This window comes from Bos mutus, chromosome 13 (assembly GCF_027580195.1).
Source record: "Bos mutus isolate GX-2022 chromosome 13, NWIPB_WYAK_1.1, whole genome shotgun sequence".
Classification (NCBI taxonomy): Eukaryota; Metazoa; Chordata; class Mammalia; order Artiodactyla; family Bovidae; genus Bos; species Bos mutus.
Genome location: NC_091629.1, coordinates 56,770,971 through 56,785,003, shown reverse-complemented (window position 1 = coordinate 56,785,003; position 14,033 = coordinate 56,770,971). Strand labels below are relative to the sequence as shown.

The following is a 14,033-nucleotide window of genomic DNA, read 5'->3' as shown; positions in this document are numbered from 1 at the left end:
GTTTGGGTTCATCACACTCAGGATACAGAGAGGAATACCCTTCTGCCCTTTACACCTTGTCCATAGATGTGACAGATGGCTTTGTCAGGTACTGAGCTCCCCATCTCTGGAAGTATGCAAATATTTCTCCTGGCCAAAATGACATCAGGCTTTCAGCTAGAGCTGGAATTCCACATGCTGGAGGGAGGCCAAGATCTCCAGAGCCCTGGGATCAGGACAGCCTGCCCCCGTCCCATCCTCCAGGAATGACCATCCCAAAGGGCTCTGTCCCCTTACCCTTGCCTCCCATGCCGTCCCTGACCACGGGCAGTGAGGACTGTGGTAGAAACCAGGTACAGGAACTACAACCCTGTGTTTTGAGACGCTGCCAAGGCTGGATTTGGGAAAATTCGTCTGCAAGAGGGAGCAGGTGTAGCTGGAGAAGCAGGGGCTCTGGAGTAGCTGGCTCCCCTTTCTCAAGGTGTGTGATCTTGCACTGGAGACTGCACTCCAGAGGTGCCTCGTCTGTCAAAAGGGGCTGACAACAGTAAACCTCTCTCCAGGGGACGCTGCCCCGGAAAGTGCAAAGCGCTTGGCTCCATTCCAGCTCCCTTCACTTGAGACAAGCCTCTGGGATCGGGTTCTCTACAGAGCTTGAGACAAGGATTCAAAGGCATGTGATCTTTGAGAAGTGTGCTTTAGCAATAACCTGTAAGGGAGGGAGGGATCAGGATAGGGTATGGGAAGGAGCTAAGCAAGGAGGGAGCCCCAGTGGGAGGCTTGCTGTAGGCTTATCCCACCACAAGCTTGCTCCAGGGCATGGCTGGTACCGCAGAGTTGTTCCTGCATGAAACCAGGGGTGGGGCTTCTGTAACCCATATATGTCAGTCATTGGTGGCGGCTTAAGGGGCAGAAGGGAGTCATCACCTGAGAAGGGTGGCCCCCATTTGGCCAAGGACATTTTTCCAGGGAACTGTGCCAGCTGTGAGCCATTTTCAGCCTGTACTCATCCCTGGTGGCTCAGACGGTAAAGAATCTGTCTGCAATGCAGGAGAGCGAGGTTCAAACCCTGGGTCGGGAAGATCCCTTGGAGAAGGGAAAGGCAACCCACTCCAGTATTCCTGTCTGGAGAATTCCATGGGCAGAGGAGCCTGGTGGGCTACAGTCCATGGGGTCACAAAGAGTCAGACACAACTGAGCAACTAATACTTTCACAGCAGATGGGGGACAATATTGTCCAGCTGTGCTGGACAACAAAGAGATCTGGGTGGAGTACCAACACCAGCTGTCCATTTTATTGTAATTGAAAAGAATTTTTTATTAGGTTATATTCACATGATTTAAAATTCCCAAAGTACACAAAGAGCAACAGAATGAAAAGTCGCCTGCCCCCACCTCCCAGGCATCCACTGCCCCTCTCCAGAGATAATCACTGCATCTACCAGCTTTCCATATCCTTTCAGAGAGAGTCCCTGAAATACATTAGAGTCACTTCTTTTCTATAAATGACAATGTTCTATACACACCATTTCACACCTTATATTTCTCCTAGCAACACATCCTGGAAAGTGTTTTCTCTCAGATCATAATTTTGTCTTCTGGTATGCCCTAGCATGGCTATAACATATATATTGAACTACTTGAGCAAATGGGCAATTGAGTTGTTTCCAGGTTTGTGCTATTCCACATTGCTCTGGTGAATATTTTTGTATATCCGTCATTTTGCAGGGGTGTGAGTCTATCTGTAGGATTAGTCTGAATAATTGCTGCATCCAACTGTGGGTGCATCTGTAATTTGGATGGACATCACCAAGCGGTCCATACGGAGGTTGGAAAAGCCCACATTCCTGCAATCATCAGTTCATCCAGACCCTCTTTGCTCAGAGAGGTTTTCATAACAAACTGGCTCAGACACCAGCCTCCGATCTCGGTGGGCTCCAAAGCCCAGCACGCCCGACTCCCCCTGTCCTGCTCACCCTTGTTCATTGTTCCATCGCCCCGTCACCTTCTAGCTTTCTATGTAATTTACTTATTTACCACATTCATTGCTCACAGTTGGATTTCCCCTATGAAAATGAAGGGCCCTCGAGGCCAAGGGGTCTTAGTCTTTCTGTACACTGATGATGCCTCCCAAATATCTAGACTAGCACCCGACACGGAACAGACACTCAATAAATGCTTCTTGAATGAATGAATGAAGCAACCGCTTGCATTGTCTTTTACCAGGCCAATCTTTTCATCAGGGCAGTGGCATTAGGACTTATACCCAAGTGCCTTCCCAACACAGGGATGGACAGTCCTTCAGTGACTGCTGGATTCACAAAAGAAAAGGCTGTGCCGTGTCTAGAGTCTGAGCATGACCCCAAATGCAGGGCTTCATCCATCATACGGAGTTCAGGCTTCAAGTCTCTGCTCAGAAACCACCTTCTGCAAGAGGCTGGACATCACTGCTTTTATTTCCTTTGGCTGTCCCTCTAACAACCTAGATTGTCTCTCCATCTGTCCTCTGCCCAGAATGGAGCAGCGTGAAGGCTGGAACCGTGTCCTGATGGTTTCCCAAGCCCCCAATGCCCGATAAGACTGGTATCAAGGATAGGACTATGACTTGGGCAGCATAGAGAGTTCTCAACGAAAGCTCCTAAGTTCTATCTGATAGGTCACCGTGGTCCGATATTTACTCTTTGATAAAAATTAGACCATTCTAAAAATCACACATAATTGATAAGTATGTTCTAAAAGAAAGAGGGCTTCCTTTGTGACTCAGCTGGTAAAGAATCTCTTGCAATGCCGGAGACCTGGATTCAATTCCTGGGTTGGGAAAATCCCCTGGAGAAGGGAAAGGCTACACACTCCAGTATTCTGGCGAGTCCATGGGGTCAAGGAAGTGGAAGGGGACTAAAATTTTTAAATAATTAAATAATAATGAAATATCTTTTAAAAATTTTATTTATTTTTCGTTCAGTTCAGTTCAGTTCAGTTGCTCAGGTGTGTCTGACTCTTTGCGACCCCATGGACTGCAGCACGCCAGGCCTCCCTGTCCATCACCAACTCCCAAAGTTTACGCAAACCCATGTCCACTGAGTCAGTGATGCCATCCAACCACTTCATCCTCTGTCGTCCCCTTCTCCTCCCACCCTCAATCTTTCCCAGCATCAGGGTCTTTTCAAATGAGTTAGTTCTTTGCATCAGGTGGCCAAAGTACTGGAGTTTCAGCTTCAACATCAGTCCTTCCAATGAATATTCAGGACTGCTTTCCTTTAGGATGGACTGATTGGATCTCCTTGCAGTCCAAGGGACCCTCAAGAGTTTTCTCCAACACCACAGTTCAAAAGCATCAGTTCTTCGGCACTCAGCTTTCTTCACAGTCCAACTCTCACATCCATACATGACTACTGGAAAAACCACAGCCTTGGCTAGATGGACCTTTGTTGGCAAAGTAATGTCTCTGCTTTTGAATATGCTATCTAGGTTGCTCATAACTTTCCTTCCAAGGAGTAAGTGTCTTTTAATTTCATGGCTGCAGTCATCATCTGCAGTGATTTTGGAGCCCCCCAAAATAAAGTCTGTCACTGTTTCCACCGTTTTCCCATCTATTTGCCATGAAGTGATGGGACTGGATGCCATGATCTTAGTTTTCTGAATGTTGAGCTTTAAGCCAACTTTTTTACTCTCCTCTTTGACTTTCATCAAGAGGCTCTTTAGTTCCTCTTCGCTTTTTGCCGTAAGGGTGGTGTCATCTGCATATCTGAGGTTATTGATATTTCTCCTGGCAATCTTGATTCCAGCTTGTGCTTCATCCAGCCCAGTGTTTCTCATGATGTACTCTATATATAAATTAAATAAGCAGGGTGACAATATACAGCCTTGACATACTCCTTTTCCTATTTGGAACCAGCCTGTTGTTCCATGTCCAGTTCTAACTGTTATTTCCTGATCTGTATACAGATTTCTAAAGAAGCAGGTCAGGTGGTCTGGTATTCCCAGCTCTTTCAGAATTTTCCACAGTTTGTGGTGATCCACACAGTTAAAGGCTTTAGCATAGTCAATAAAGCAGAAATAGATGTTTTTTCTGGAACTCTCTTGCTTTTTCAATGATCCAGCGGATGTTGGCAATTTGATCTCTGGTTCCTCTGCCTTTTCCAAAACCAGCTTGAACATCTGGAAGTTCACAGTTCACGTATTGTTGAAGCCTGGCTTGGAGAATTTACTAGTGTGTGAGATGAGTGCAATTGTGCCGTAGTTTGAGCGTTCTTTGGCATTGCCTTTCTTTGGGATAGTTTGGGTTAGGTGGGTCTTTGTTGCTGGGCTTTCTCTAGTGGCAGTGCACGGGTTTCTCCTTGCAGTGGTTTCTCTTGTCGCAGAGCATGGCCTCAGGCATGCGGGTTTCAGTAGTTGAGGCACAGAGGCCCCAGAATGCAGGCTCTGTAGGTGCGGTGCATGGGCTTAGTCAACCCATGGCCTGTGGAGTCTTCCCAGACCAGGGACTAAACCCTTGTTCCCTGTATTGGCAAGTGTAAACTAAGCCACAGGGAAGTCTGAGGGGACTAAATTTAACAAGGTATTTGAAACATTCTATAAAGCAATAGTCATCAAACAGTATGGTGTATGTTAAAGATACAGGGCATATCTTTTAATGTAGGTTAAAAGATATGCCCCCAAACTCTGTGTAATATCCCATTTATTAACTCCTGGCTAGAACAGAGCCACCCTGGTCTGCTCTCTCTCCCCACCCCAGCCCTGCTCCCCAACATGTACAGCAGGCGATGAACAAATACTTGATGAGTGTCTGTTCATTGGGTGAATGAATGAATATACTTGGCACCAAGCAAAATGCTTTTCATAAAAGAACTCATTTAGCTTTTTCAACAACCAACATTTTGGGCTTCCCTGGTGGCTCAGTGGTAAAGAATCCACCTGCCAATGCAGGAGACTCGGGTTCGATCTCTGGGTGGGGAAGATCCCCTGAAGAAGGAAATGGCAACTCACTCCAGCATTCTTGCCTGGAGAATCCCATGGACAGAGGAGCCTGGTAGGCTACAGTCCATGGAGCTGCAAAGAGTTGGACACAATTGAGTGACTAAACCAACAACAGCTACCAACGTTTCAAACCATGGAAATAAGCTGAGAAGATAAACAGTTGTCCAAGATCACACAGTCAGGGAGACACTGCACAGCAGTGGTCTGTTTGCTTCTTGGGCTTGGTCTCTCCCATGAGCGTGTACGCTCCTTGGCAGCAGGAATCACGGCCTGGCTGCAGCCCCCGTCCCCAGACATAACCAGTCATTCTTCAGGGCCTGGCACATAATAGGGATCTGATGAGTATGTGTTTGTGGTTCATGCAGGGAGGACCTACCCACGGTGAGCAGTGGGGAACGACGCTGGGAAGAGCAGCAGGGATCCTAGATTTTGAGGTATGCGTGCCAGGGGTTGGGCAGGGGATTCCCATGAGGTCATCAGAGTCCCCTCAAGTGGGCTTATTCACTTGCCCTTTATTCAAACAAGAAAGAGCAGCCATGTGGCAGAGTAAAGCTTGTTTCCTGCTTCAAGGAAAATCTGAGAATTTGGCAGAAGTTCCCAAGGCAGGGTTGGGTCAGCCTCTGCTGGGTTTCCCACTGGTTGCTTTGCATGGTGCCCTAGAACACAGGATTGGGACCGGCTACTGAGCAGCTGTGAAAAGAGGGCCCCAAGTGGGTGGTTTGGGGGCTCTGTTCTCTGCCAGCCTTTGTCCAGTGTTCCACCACCTCTGAGCCCTTGTAGGGGAAAGGAAGGAGGGGAGGGGCCCCTGAGACCCCCCGGGCTCCCCTGGCTTGGCCCCCAGGGTGAAGGGGAGATGTCGCAAAGCCTTGACACAGCAGAGCCACCTCCTCCATGTGCACAGAAAAGCTCCAAAGCGCCCACATGGACACCCAGCGTACAGCGGTGACGCTGTGAGTTCATGGACACACAGGTATGTGATGCATGAGTGTGCCCAAGCATGGTGACAACGTATGCAACACAAACTGGCAGGGGGCCCAGCTCACACCACAGAGTGTTCAAGACACCACTCAGTTACACACGTACCCCAGCATGGGTAACACCAACCGTCCCAGACAAAGGTGTCCGGAACATAAGCACGAGTGCACACAGCACAGACCCTTTACGTGACTGGTACACAACATACACAACACCTAGAGTCTGCACACAGGGGAGGGAGGGGATGCCCGGACGCGAATAAATACACCCTCCATCTGCGACTGAATCCGTGCATAATTCACAGAAACGTGCACACAAACAGATGACATGAGCGTGTAGAGACACACACAGACACCCAAGAACTTAAATTCTGTGCATATTTCAGCTTCTCAATCCCTCAGTCAAAAATCTTTTTTCACATCACACAACCTTCTGCACACTTTAAAACATGAAAAAAAATATGTGTGTGTATGGGAGGGTGGGGGACAAGGGCCTAAGAATTTCCATGAAACACCAGGAGAACATCTCTTACCACTGACTGGAATAGATTAATTTTCCCCATTTCATATTCTAATTATAATTCCTTTTCCCAGCGCCATCTTCAGTCGTCATTACAGCTGGAAGATTGTTCTGCAAAAGCCAGCCCTTCATCTTCTCTTCCCAAGAGTTTTGTCATGGAAATGAGTTTGGGAATCTGAAAGAATCCACATTTTTGCAAACAGCGAATGTGTCAGGATAACCCTTTCATGACGGCCACCAAGGAGAGGCTTCTGAAGGGTCTGTCTCTCCTCAAAATGTGTGGTCCCTTTGGTGAGAGGGGTAGCTAGTCCTCTAGTCCAACAGCCACCCCCCACATACCCCAAGAAAAGGATAGATCCCCTTTCTATCTTTAAGCAAACTTAGCAAATAGGTAGGCAAGGTGAAAGGCAAGACGCCCTGATTTTTGCAAGTCAGATGATGCCAGCTCCATCTGTGAAACCTCAGGCAAGCTCTGTAACTGCTTGAAGCCTCAGTTTCCTTATTCTTAAGACCCACAGAGCCACTGATTCATAGTAGGTGTGAATTAAATATCTGTGGAATGGACAAATGTGATAACTGTGTAGATGGATGGATGAAAGGGAGGGAGGGAATGAAGGATGGGAAGGATGGATGGATAAATGGATGGATAAGTGGATGATGGATGGTACAAGTCAGCACAGTTCCACAGCAATGTAAAGCAAGCCACAAGTGTAATATAAAATTTTCTAGTAGCCAGAGTTTAAAAAGCATAAACAGGTGAAATTAATTTTAAAGACATTTTATTTAACCCAATATATTCACATTATGATCTCAATGCATGATCAATACAAAACAATTGTAAATGAGATGGTTTATAGTCTTTTTTTTTTGGTACTGTCTTTGAAATCCAGTGTGTATTTAACCTTCCACTATGGCTCAGTTTAGACTTAGCCACATTCTGGGTGCTCAAAAGTCACCAGCGGCTGGTGGTAAATAGAGACGTAAATAGTTGGGATGGGTAAGATGAGTGGATGGATGGTGGGGAGGTATATGGGTGGGATGAATGGATGGGTGGATGGTCAGGCGAGTTGAGTGGTTTAGGGAAGGAATGGGACAGATGGGCCAGTAGGTGGACAAAGAGATGACTCAAGGGTCAGATAGATGGAATTAGAAGGTGGGATGAATGGATGGATGGGCAGATGAGTGGCTGAGATGAGAGGGATGAGAGATAGATGAATGAACTGGGATGGGTGAGTGAGTATGAAGAGACAGGTAATGGGAAGATGCTTGGGATGGTGGGTGAGATAAACAAGTAGATGATTGGCATGGGCAAGTGAGATGCCTGGGTTGATGGAATGGGTTAAACAGGTGGGTGGGATAGATAAGTCTGGTATTTCCTTCTCTATTCACACTTGCTTTGGACAATGAGCTTGAGCAAGCTCCAGGAGTTGCTGATGGACAGGGAAGTCTGACATGCTGCAGTCCATGGGGTCGCAAAGACTCAGACCCAATTGAGTAACTGAACTGAACTGAGCTGATGGCTTCTTAGGGTTGCCACGTGTCACTCTCAAACATTCATCTTCAGCCAAGCTGCCTCCAGATTCCAATGCACAGTTTACCCCTGAACATTGCCCCATTTGGTTCATGCGTACCTCAAATTCAACCCACCCAACACTGAACACATGACACATGGATGAGCCTGCTCTTTCTCTGGCGGTTGGCCATCATGAGAGATGTCACATTCTACAGAGTTCCCCTGGGGTGACTCTGGACCCCTTCCATCCTACATCCTCCTGATCAATCACCAGCAGAAGTCCTCTGCTCAGCTTCCTCCCACCCAATCCATCTTCCTTCCACCCTGGCTATCACTAGCAATCTTTTGGTAATCATTTCACTGCTCAGATCAAAACCCTGAAGTGACCCCACATCACTAGCTCTGGCATACGGGACCCTCCATAACAACCAGCCCTAAGCCTCAGCTCCCATTAAGGCTGCAAGAAACCTCCGGAATCTTGAAGCTTGCACATATTTCCCCATCGTCAGCCTGGAGCACCCTCCTCCCTTTCTCTACCCACTGAAAGCCAACTCTTTCTAGGTGTTTTTTTTTCTGGCTACACACTCCAACCTTAACCAGTGCAGCTTGCTTCTATCAACCCATATTCTTGGGCCCAATTTTAAAGTCCCCATCTCAAGTTAGCTTTGGACTTAATTCATCTTCCCTGTATGGTGTGACATCCCAGTCAACAGCATTGATTCTTGAATAGAAGTATTGGTTTCAACACTTTCTAGCTGTGTGTAACCTTGGGTTTAACTTCTCCTTACCTCAGTTTCGTCACCTGTAAAATGGTAATGATGGCAGTTAATTATTACTGCCTTAAAAAGTTTTTTATATCTGTTATCATATATTAGATACGAGCTATGGTCATGTATGGATGTGAGAGTTGGACTGTGAAGAAAGCTGAGAGCTGAAGAATTGATGCTTTGAACTGTGGTGTTGGAGAAGACCCTTGAGAGTCCCTTGGACTGCAAGGAGATCCAACCAGTCCATCCTAAAGGAGATCAGGCCTGGGTGTTCATTGGAAGGACTGATGCTAAAGCTGAAACTCCAATCCTTTGGCCACCTCATGCAAAGAGATGACTCATTGGAAAAGACCCTGATGCTGGGAGGGATTGGGGGCAGGAGGAGAAGGGGACGACAGAGGATGAGATGGCTGGATGGCATCACTGACTCGATGGACATGAGTTTGGGTAAACTCCAGGAGTTAGTGATGGACAGGGAGGCCTGGCGTGCTGCGGTTCATGGGGTCGCAAAGAGTCAGACATGATTGAGCAACTGAATTGAACTGAACTGAACTGAACTGAATACTCTATAACATAATACTTCATAATGGTGATAACTTTTGACAAGTGTTTAATAGATATTATCTTTTATTATAATATGCTAGATTATTATCCCTTCATCAGCCCCAGTAGCCCTCAGTCTTGCAGAGAACCATGTCTCCTGTGTCACGGAGGCCATCAGATATCCCCTCAACTCTCTCCCCTCCCCTACTTTATTAACATCACATCCCTCCTGACATCCTTTCCTTTAGTCTAAATAGGTGAAGTGTCTCCCTTCTGTTCAAGGTGAGCCCCTCCACTTTGACCTCATGCCCCTTGTGTCTTCCTCGTATTCACTCCCACTCGTGGTCTTAGGTCTAAGACCAAATTTACATGTGCTGAGGCAAAATGAAATCAGTCAATGCCCTTATATCAGGTACCAAGCACCTACAATGTACTGAGTAACACATCTCCCAACATCGAGGGTTTATGATAAACAAAGCTTGTCACGGGGCCCTGAAAAGAGGTAACAGCAAAGGAATTCTGAGGTCACAGAAGGGGCAACAGTCATTGTTCATTGGCTAGTATCTAGTGATTATGTGCCTGGCATTGTACAGATACCAGGCATCCTGTAATGGTAATGACACAGCCCCTAAGGAGTCCCCAGTCCTTTGGAGAAGCTTGGGCAAATAACATGTTCCTATTCTCCAAACCTGAGAAATGAACACAGGCCATTCTTTGGCCACTGTCTCACGACAGGAGCAAATAAAAACCTTGTCTGAAAGCTTGTCTTAATTGGTCAGTGACAGTTTTGCACCCACCCATCCTCTGAAAGTCAAGAGATCAATTAACAGTCTCACCACCATAGCTACACGTCCACAGGTGGCGGTCAGCCTGTCCCAAGAACCTCCTGCTTCTGAAAGTCCCCTATGCCAGGACTCCATGCTTCCTCAAACCCTACAAAACCCAGCTCTTGCTTGATTTGGACAGACTAACTTTGCAAAGTACGGCAATGAACTCAGCATCATATTGAACGGCAGCCTCATCTTTGACAAATGTGACCATGGTAGGATAAAGTTACCATAGAAGAATGGAGGAAGAGAGAAGTGTCTTTCGAGAGAAATCTTCTGAAAAGGGTAGCCTGGAAGCCCCATGACGGAGAACACACAGGAGCTGGCCAGGCAAAGAGCAGGGAACGTGACATCTGAGGCTGCTGGGAGCACAGGCCAGTGGGCACCTACTCTATTTCAGACCTCCTCCCAGAGCCATGCCTGGTCATCTCATTGGAAAGCCCCAGAATTCCCAATGAATTGCACGACCAGGCCCATTGTAGAGGTGAGCAAGGCAAGGCTCAAAGTGGTTGGTAGCTTGTGTATAGCTCTCCAATCAGTTCCGAATCTACCCTCGATTCTAGGTACCAAAGCAACAGTTGTTGTGTACAAGTTGCTGACCCTCCCCTCTGCACGGAGACACACATCAAAGACCAAAGATGCACAGCCCTCAACCCGGCCAGTTGCAGACACCAAGAGATGTGCCTCGTGGAGATCTAAAGAGGAAACAATCAAAGCAGCCTACACGGCTCCCGCCTGCCCCGACACCGGGCCGTGAGAACACTTGTTCTGCGCAGATAAAACACAGTTCAAAAGCAACGAGGCAGCAAATGTGGCAGCTGCGCCCTGGGTCCTGCCGAGAGTGCGGTTTTATGTGGAAGTCTCACAGAGAGATACACCTCGGAGCAGGGAGGTGGTGGAGGAGGGGCAGAGAGGCCCTGTAGAGATGCAACTGGACAGGGAGAGGGCCTTGGGCTCAAGTCCGACCAGATCCCATATGCTCGAGTCCAGGCCCACCGTCTCTTAATGAAGGATGATGGCACCATGGGTACAAACACGGGCTCGGGTGCCAAGCTGCCTGGGTCCAAATCTGCTGGCTTTTCAAGCTGTGCAACTTGTAAACTAAGTTATTATGTCTCTGCTTCCTCATCTAGAAAACGTGTATGACTATCATTTGGATTAAACAAATTTCTGTGCTTAGAACATTGCCTAGTGCAGAGAAAGCACTCAAAATTGTTAGCTATTACACACACACACACACACACACATATATATAAAACTTATAAGGTAATATATTACTTACACTGTTTAATTCTTACAACAACCCTTCAGTTCAGTTTAGTTGCTCAGTCGTGTCCAATTCTTTGTGACCCCATGAACCACAGCATACCAGGCCTCCCTGTCCATCACCAACTCCTGGAGTTTACCCAAACTCATGCCCATCGAGCCATCTCATCCTCTGTCGTCCCCTTCTCCTCCTGCCCCCAATCCCTCCCAGCATCAGGGTCTTTTCCAATGAGTTATCCCTTTGCATGAGGTGGCCAAAGGATTGGAGTTTCAGCTTTAGCATCAGTCCTTCCAGTGAACACCCAGGCCTGACCTCTCCTTGCAGTCCAAGGGACTCTCAAGAGTCTTCTCCAATACCACCATTCAAAAGCATCAATTCTTTGGCTCTCAGCTTTCTTCACAGTCCAACTCTCACATCCATATATGACCACTGGAAAAACCATAGCTTTGACTAGACAGACCTTTGTTGGCAAAGTAATGTCTTTGCTTTTTAATATGTTCACTTTCACTTTTCACTTTCATGCATTGGAGAAGGAAATGGCAACCCACTCCAGTGTTCTTGCCTGGAGAATCCCAGGGATGGGGGAGCCTGGTGGGCTGCCATCTATGGGGTCGCACAGAGTTGGACATGACTGAAGCGACTTAGCAGTAGCAGAAGCAGCAGGTTAGTCATAACTTTCCTTCCAAGGAGTAAGCGTCTCTTAGTTTCATGGCTGCAATCACCATCTTCAGTGATTTTGGAGCCCCCCAAAAATAAAGTCTGACACTGTTTCCACTATTTCCCCATCTATTTCCCATGAAGTGATGGGAACAACAACCCTAGGAGGTTGATATAATTGCTTCTCTTTTGTAGATGAAGAAAATGAATGGGGTTTCATGCAAACCTGTGAGGGCTTAAGTGGGATTCTTTCCTGCCTGCCATATGTAATTTGGTGCCCGCCTGCCATATATAATTTGAAATAAAATTTGCAAACTAAACTCTTTGTCAGAGAGTCTAATTGGGTTTGTTTTTCCCATGATGATGACTTTCGTGCTTTGTTCCTGAATATCAAACATCAATTTCTCTCCAAAGAAAAAAGCTTTTCTCCTTATCAGTCCTTTGCACATTCTTATTCTGCCCACCAAGAAATCCAGGGCTCTGATTGAGGCCCAGAGAGGTTAGGGGATCTACCCAAAGCCACACAGCCAACAAGGGCCCAATCTGATTTCTGTATTCCATGCTGCTGAACCCCCAAAGCCCACACTGGCTTCCTACCCCCACTGTTTCTAAGCTGAGTGAACCAGAGCAGGTGACCTCATGACCCTGGGCCAGGGACTTTGTCTGCCAGGAAGGAGAGACTATGCCTTGGATATGGCCTGCTGGGGGGCTGGGAGTCTCTGGAGCAAGTTTGGTGCTGTGGTCACTGCAGGAACCGCCTCCTCACCACTAAAAAGAGTCACATAAGATGGTGCCATCTGTTATATCAATAAAAACTATCTAGGAGGTAGTGAGAAAAGACAGTGATCAATACAACTTTGGTGGCAGAGCGTGCTACCAGGCACTTGGCTCCTCTGGGAGATGAGAGTTGTTGCCCCATTTTACAGACAGGGAAGTAGGGCCTTCCTAGCTGGCTCTAACCTCGCTTCTTCTAGACCTGGGCTATAACAGTGCAGTAGTCCATGAGCACTTGGAATGTGACTGGTCCAAACTGAGAGGAGTTTATGTGTAAAATACACATCAGGTCTCAAAGACTTGGAACAACAATAGCAAAAAAGACTATTAAGATGCCTCATCAATATATTTATATTGATTACATGCTGAAGTGATAACATTTTGGGTATACGGGGCTAACTAAAATATTTTATTAATTTCAGCTGTTTCTTTTTCCTTTTTTAAATATGACTACTAAAAAATTGAAGTGATATAGACAGTATGCATAATATTTCTATTGGACAGTGCTGGTCAAGATGCTGTCCCAGCCACTACAGTTTCAGACTCAGAAACTTAGAGATAGCAAAAGCTGAATCCAATTCTCCACTCAGAAATGGGGAAACTGAGACTCATAGAGGGAGAGTGATGTTTAAGGCAAGAGGCTGGCACAGAGGCATTCATTCACTCAACAAATGCAGTTGTTCACTTGCTAAGTCACGTCCAACTCTTTTTGACCCCATGGACTGCAGCATGCCAGGCTCCCCTGTCCTCCACTATCTCCTAGAGTTTGTTCAAATTCATGTCCATTGACTTGGTGATCCAACCATCTCATCCTCTGTCATCCCCTTCTCCTCCTGCCTTCAATCTTTCCCAGCATCAGGGTCTTTTCCAATGAGTTGGCTCTTTGCATCAGATGGCCAAAGTATTGGAGCTTCAGCTTCAGTCCCTGCAATGAATATTCAGGGTTGATTTCCTTTAGAATTGACTGGTTTGATCTCTTTGTTGTCCAAGGAACTCTCAAGAGTCTTCTCTAGCACGATAGTTTGAAAGCATCAATTCTTTGGTGCTCAGCCTTCTTTCTGGTCCAACTCTCACATCTGTACATGACTACTAGAAAAATCTTAGCTTTGACTATATGGACCTTTGTCGGCAAAATGTCTTTTCTTCTAACATGCTCTCTAGGTTTGTCGTAGCTTTCCTTCCAAGGAGCAACTGCCTTTTAATTTCGTGGCTGCAGTCACCATCCACAGTGAGTT

The 14,033-nt window shown here is 46.7% G+C and overlaps 1 protein-coding gene across 4 annotated transcripts in view; it reads right to left on the bottom strand.

Annotated features, from left to right (window-relative positions):
- The window catches only part of TOX2 (TOX high mobility group box family member 2), a 156,616-nt gene that overhangs the window by 95,162 nt on the left and 47,421 nt on the right, over nucleotides 1–14,033 (bottom strand). The gene's annotated exons all lie outside the window — the stretch shown is intronic.